This window comes from Gossypium raimondii, chromosome 6 (genome assembly GCF_025698545.1).
Source record: "Gossypium raimondii isolate GPD5lz chromosome 6, ASM2569854v1, whole genome shotgun sequence".
NCBI classification, from domain to species: domain Eukaryota; kingdom Viridiplantae; phylum Streptophyta; class Magnoliopsida; order Malvales; family Malvaceae; genus Gossypium; species Gossypium raimondii.
Window position 1 is genome coordinate 9,466,616 of NC_068570.1, and position 7,285 is coordinate 9,473,900.

Genomic DNA, 7,285 nt, shown 5'->3' on the forward strand with positions numbered 1-7,285 from the left:
TGCATCAGACAATATGCTGTGCCACTTTTCAATGAGTTAAACCCAGGAATTAGAAGGCCAGATATTGAGGCAGCCTAGTTTAAGTTGAAACCAGTGATGTTTCAAATGCTAAAAACGGTAGGCCAATTTATTGGTATGCCCACGGAAGATCCACTTCTCCACCTTCGATTATTTATGGAGGTGAGTGATTCATTCAAGATAGTCGATGTGACTAAAGACGAACTGAGGTTGAAGTTGTTTCCGTACTCATTGCGAGATCGAGCACGAGCATAGCTCCATTCATTACCACCAACTTCCATATCTACATGGCAAGAATTATCAGAGAGATTTTTGGTTAAGTATTTCCCACCTAGCAAAAATGCTAAGTTAAGGAACGAGATCACAACTTTCCAACAATTAGATGATGAGTCTTTGTATGAGGCTTGAGAGCGATTTAAGGAGTTACTTCGTAAGTGTCCTCATCATGGGATTCCTCATTGTATCCAGTTGTAGACATTCTATAATGGTCTCAGTGCTCATGCAAGATTGATGGTAGATGGTTCCACAAATGGTGCAATTTTGTCTAAGCCTTATAATGAGGCTTATGAGATCATCGTGAGGATTGCGTGTAATAACTATTAATGGCCAACAAATCGAATAGCTTCAGGAAGACATGTAGCCGGAGTTCATGAGGTTGACTCTCTCACTTCGTTATCAGTTCAGGTATCGTCTATTTCATCTATGTTAAAATAGTTAACCGTTAATAATACTAATAATTTTGCAACTCAGCCACCAAGTTCGTTTGAAGTAGTTTCCTGTGTGTAATGTGGGGAAGGTCATTCTTTTGATAATTGTCTATCAAATCCTGAGTCAGTGTACTATGTGGGGAACCAATATCAAAATAGGAGTGGACAAGGACCCCAGTCCAACTTCTACAATCCTTCATGGTGTAATCATCCTAAATTTTCTTGGAGCAACCAAGGAAATGGACCAAATAACAACTTATTGCAGCAAAGACCCAACCAATCTCAAGGGTTTAATCAGTAAGCTCCAAAACCGCCTCAAGCTGAGGCATCAAACAGTTTGGAGAACTTGTTGAAAGCGTACACGGCAAAGAATGACGCTTTGATCCAAAGCCAAGCAACAACACTAAAAAATTTGGAAAACCAAATGGGTCAATTAGCTACGGAGCTACGTAATAGACCACAAGGAACCTTGCCGAGTGGTACTGAGAATCTAAAAAATTTGGGTAAAGAACATATCAAGACAGTGGCATTGCGAAGTGGTAAAATTCTAGAACCCCGATTGATTGATGTCGAAGATAAGCCCGTTAAGAAGAATCAACTAGCTATTGAAGTTCCTACACCAAAGGAATCGAAATCTGCAAAGTCTAACAAGGTAAACCCTGACTTAGTGAATTCAGATATTTTAACATATTCTTTAGATGTAGATTTACCTACTCAGAAAAGTTGTCCGATTCAAAAAAAAGTTCCATTACCTCCATATCTGCAAAGATTGCAACAACACAAGCAGAACATGAGGTGCAATTCAAGAAGTTTTTGGATGTTCTAAAGCAGTTACACATCAATTTTCTGTTGGTGGATGCTTTAGAATAGATGTCGAATTATGTGAAGTTTTTGAAGGATATACTGTCTAAGAAGAAATGAATGAGTGAGTATGAGACTGTTGCCTTGACAAAGGAGTTCAATGCATTCCTGCAGAACAAACTGCTAGTGAAATTGAAAGACCCAAGAAGCTTTACTATACCCTGCAACATTGGTGAATCTTACTGTGGTAAAACTTTGTGTGACTTAGGAGCGAGTATCAACTTGATGCCTAAGTCTATTTTCAAGATGTTAGGGATAGGTGAAGTAAGACCTACGACTGTGACGCTTTAGCTAGCAGATCGATCTTTAGCATATCTCAAAGGAAAGATCGAGGATGTTTTCGTAAGAGTTGATAAATTTATTTTTCCTGCTGATTTTATTGTCTTAGATTTTGAAGTAAACAAGGAAGTGCCAATCATCCTGAGGAGACCTTTCTTAGCCACGAGAAGAACGTTAACTAATGTGCAGAAAGGAGAACTCACCATGCGAGTTCAAAACGATCACGTAACCTATAACATTCTTAAAGCGATGAAATTTCCCGATCCGACGGAGGATTGTTCAGTTATAGAAGAGATAGAAACCTTGGTTTCTATGGAAAATAATTTTGAAGAAGATCCATTGGAGAAAGCCTTAGATCTTGACCATTAGGAGGATGAAGAAAGTGATGAAAACATGGCTTTGATGTAAGCCAATCCGGGAAATTTTATTCAATCCACACGGTTTGAACCGTTAGAGTTGGAAGTTAGAGAATTTGTGCAACCCAGGTTGTCAATTGAAGAACCACCTAAACTCGAACTAAAGGTACTTCCTTCCCATTTGAAATATTTTTATTTAGGTGATTGCTCTATTTTTCCTGTGATTATTTCAGCGGAACTGACAAAAGATCAAGAGGAGCAACTAATTGTTGTTCTAAAGAAATTTAAGAAAGTAATTGGTTGGACCATAGCTGATATTCGAGGTATAAGCCCTTCTTTTTGCATGCATAAAATTATTTTAGAAGAAGGTGAAAGAGTTTGAATTGATGGACAAAGTAGGCTCCATCCTATTATGAAAGAAGTTGTGAGAAAAGAAGTGATCAAATGGTTAGATGCGGGAATCATCTATCCTATTTCAGATAGTTCATGGGTAAGTCCGGTGTAGTGTGTGGTGAAGAAAGGTGGAATCATAGAAAACGAGCGTAACAAGTTAATTCCAATGAGAACTATTACCTGTTGGAGAATCTGTATTGATTACAAAAAGTTGAACAAAGCCACTCGGAAGGACCATTTTTCGTTGCCTTTTATGGATCAGATATTCGACCGACTGGCAGGTAATGAATTCTATTGGTTTTTAGATGGCTATTCGGGATATAACCAAATAGTTGTAGCCCTAGAGGTCCAACATAAAACAACCTTTACTTGTCCATATGGTACGTTTGCTTTTAGGCGAATGCCTTTTTGTTTATGCAATGCACCTATAACTTTTCAACGATGCATGATGGCAATATTTACTGATATGGTCAAAAATGTTGTTATTGTTTTCATGGATGATTTTTCTATTTTTGGTAACACTTATGATATATGTTTGAGTAATTTTGCTAAGGTACTGAAGAGATGCGAAGAGACGAATCTTGTCATTAAATGGGAAAAATGTCATTTTATGGTCAAGGAAGGGATTGTCTTAGGTCATAAGTTCTCAAAGAAAGGAATTAAAGTTGATAAAGCAAAGGTGGACGTAATTAAAAGATTACCGGCCCCAATGAATATGAAACAAGTCAGAAGTTTCTCAAGCCATACCGGTTTTTATCGACGATTTATCAAAGATTTCTTGAAAATTTCTAAACCATTGTATTTGGAAGCTTTTGAAGAGCTAAAGAAGTGGTTAATCTCAGCCCCAATGATCGTTACACCTGATTGGAACTCACCTTTTGAGTTGATGTGCAATGCAAGTGACTATGTCGTTGGATTTGTGATGGGTCAAAGAAGAAATAAAGTGTTTCACCCTATTTACTATGCAAGTAGAACTTTGACGGGAGCCTAATGCAATTATAAGGTAACCGAAAAGGAACTCTTCGCTATAGTTTTTGCTTTCGACAAATTTCGTTCATATCTTATAGGGACCAAAGTTATAGTATTTACTGACCATGCGGCCATTAAATACTTGCTCACGAAGAAAGATGCAAAACCAATGCTAATTCGTTGGATAGTTTTACTCTAAGAATTTGACCTTGAGATCAAAGACAGAAAAGGTGTCGAAAATTAAATAGTTGATCATCTGTCGAGGTTGGAGCAAGATGAGGTAACTCAATCATGGGTGCCTATCAACGAGAATTTCTTAGATGAACACTAACTTGAGGTAAATAGAATTCATGAAATACCCTGGTTTGCTAATTTTGCCAATTATCTTGCATGTGGAATAATTTCTCGAGAAATGACACACCAACAAAGGAAAAAATTCCTTCATGATAGTCGGTATTATATTTGGGAGTATCCGTTTTTTTAAACAATGTGCAGATAATATAATTCGAAAGTGTGTAGCTAAAAGCGATATTGCTGAGATCTTGTATCATTGCCATTCATGTCCAAGTGGGGGACACTTTGGTGGTTGACATACTGCAATAAAGATTTTGCAAGCAGGTTTCTTTTGATCTACACTATTTAAAATACTTATGCTTATGTGAAGAATTGTGAAAAATGCCAAAGGACTGGAAATATATCAAGGAGGAATGAGATGCCCTTGACAAACATTTTGGAGATTGAATTGTTTGACGTATGGGGCATTGACTTCTTAGGCCCGTTTCCTTCTTCGTATGGGAACAGATACATCTTAGTTGCTGTGGACTATGTATCTAAGTGGGTTGAAGCTGAAACATACCCTACAAATGATGCTAAGATAGTCATGCGATTCCTACATAAGCATGTGTTTACACGATTTGGGACACCAAGAGCTATTATTAGTGATGAAGGTTCTCACTTTGTGAACAAATGGCTTAAGTGGTTGCTTGACAAATATAATGTGAAGCATAAGATTGCTATTGCCTATCACCCGCAGTCTAATGGACAAGTTGAAAGAGTGAATCGTGAAATCAAAGGTATCCTTGAAAAGGTAGTACGCCCTAGCAGAAAAGATTGGTCTTGAAGGCTTGATGATGTATTATTGGTCTATCGAACAGCATTTAAGACTCTGTTAGGAATGACTCATTATCATTTAGTCTTTGGAAAGGCATGTCATTTTCCATTAGAGTTGGAGAATAAAGCTCACTGGGCTTCGAAGCAGTTGAATTTTGATCTTAAGCAAGCTGGTGAGAGAAGGATGTTAAAACTTAATGAGTTGGAAGAGCTGATGTTGTTTTCCTATGATAATGCCAAAATTTGTAAAGAAAGATCAAAGATATGGCATGATAGTCATATGCGACCTCGCGAGTTTAAAGAAGGTCAGAAAGTTTTGTTGTTTAATTCAAGGTTGAAGTTATTTCCTGGGAAGTTTAAATCTCGATGGAAAAGACCTTATACCGTTTATCGAGTTTATCCTTTTGGAGCTATTGAATTGTACGACAATTAGGGAAGTACGTTTAAAGTTAACGGTTAACGTCTTAAACACTACTAGGATGGTGAAGTTGAGCGAATTGAATCCTCGCCCAAATTAGCAGACCCTTAACTTTTCATTAACTCATTGTGTAAACAAAAAAATAATTAGAACTTATTTCTTAATTTATTACATTTAATTAATTATGTCTAAGGAGATTGGAACTTAAACGGGACCGCTGTGACCCTTCCAATCTTTCCTGGGAATTAATTTAATGTAATTTGTTAAGAGGAAATTGTCTAATTAAAATTTTTAAGTTTCAATTGTTCAGTTTAAATTTGAAATTTTTATATAAAGGGGTCAAATTTGGCCCAAGTACTAATCAGTTTTTTTTTAAGATACAACCTGAGTTTGAGGCCCAAGACAACAAAAAGGAGGGAAAAATCTATGCCTTCCCGTCACACCTATTACTTGCCGCCTAAGTAACTTTAATGTAGCTAAATTTTTGCTACATGTTGCCCTAATTTTTCCCTATATAAACCCCTCTCCATTCTCCTAATTTTCATATCCCTCAAAGTAATTTGCTTACACCTTAAAAATCCCTAAATCTCCCTTTTGTACCATTAACCTCAAATCTTGAAAAAAACCCTAGTTCTTTTCTTCTTTTTGACGAAATTCCCTATTGTCACCGCAAAGAGATCACCGCCGCACCATCCTTGTTGTCTAAGATTTTTGCCCTAGCAAGTTCTACCTACTTTGTCGATTTCTCTTTTCTCTCTTGTGCAGAAACTCTACTAAATTTTCAGGAAAAGATACCATGTGTCGCAAAAGAACCAGATCTTCAAAGACTACTCCTGAAAACCCAATTTTGATCGTTGAAGAAGTGAAAGAGAGTGTTGATTTAGTCTTTAAGCATCAACCTATGATGCCAGAAAAAGGTTTTGACTTGAAGAATAATGATTTGATGGTTGTTCTTATACCGATTAGAAAGAAGATCAATGCTCTCAAGTGGGAACGATTTTGTGATGCTCGTTCACTTCTCGATGATGAACTAGTTCGAGAATTCTATGCTAGTTTGACTATGCAAGATGCTATTGAAGTCATCGTTTGAAAGAAAAAGGTACCTCTTTCTTCTAAGTCCATCAATGATTTGTTTAGTTTACCTGATGTTGAAGAAGATGAGCACTACCCAATGATGAACAATATCAATTGGGATTTTCTTCAACAAGTGCTTGATGTTGCGACAAATTTGGGATCCCAATGGATTATAAGAAAGTATGGGAGCCATTCTTGTCGAAGAGAATACTTAAAACCAGTAGCAAATGTATGGTTATGTTTTTTTGCTACAGTTTCATGCCAACCTCACATAGTTCCACCATCTCGATGGAACGGATGCTTTTGTTATATGCAATTTTGGCAGAAAAGTCCATTAATGTTGGGAAAATTATTCTCAAGGAGATTCACGATTATGCTAAAAAGAAGGTAGGAAGTGCTTATTTCCCATCATTAATCACTTCACTTTGCTTAAGGGCCCGTGTTAAAACACAAGCAAATTTGAAGCGGTGATATGTTTAAGGATGCATTAGAAATTATGATTTTGAAAGATTAGTAGAGAGGGTGCATGAGCTAAATCAAGGCGAGCAATAAGAGCCAACTGAGCCGGATACAGAAGAGTCAATAGATGGAACTGAAACTGAAGCTAATTCAATCACAGACACTGAAGAGGAAGAATCTAATAAGGAACTGAACATTCCTGAACTAAGGGTTGAGCCAGAAGAAGAACCAGTCAAGCCAAGTGTTGAACTTGAATATACAACTCCTATGCCGACTTTTGCAAGTACTTCAAGGAAATTGGAGTTGTCAATTTTGATGGATATGTGCAAGTTCATGCATAATCAACAACAAACTTACTGGAAATATGCAAAAATATTTAAGAATATCTCTAATACTTTTTTTCCTGAGTTCCCAGATGCTATCTTTGAGACATAGACAGAAAATACTGACAATGCAAGCGGAGATGGAGCTAAAGAAGACAAGGGAAATGAGTTAGAAAAATAAAATGGGAGATTCTTGCCCTGTTATTTATTTAATTATTTTTAGGTCTTTAGGAATTTATTTCTTTCGATATTAGGATTTAATTTCTGCAAAATAAAAATAGCAAGCATGAACAACTTAACACTTCTTTAGAAAGAATA

The 7,285-nt window shown here is 36.7% G+C and overlaps 1 non-coding gene across 1 annotated transcript; it reads right to left on the reverse strand.

The window, feature by feature from the left end:
• Positions 1 to 363: 363 nt before the first annotated feature.
• LOC128041981 (small nucleolar RNA R71) lies at positions 364 to 470 on the reverse strand. Its single transcript, XR_008197189.1, has one exon. It is a non-coding gene; the product is annotated as a small nucleolar RNA R71 (small nucleolar RNA).
• Between the last annotated feature and the right edge of the window lie 6,815 nt (positions 471 to 7,285).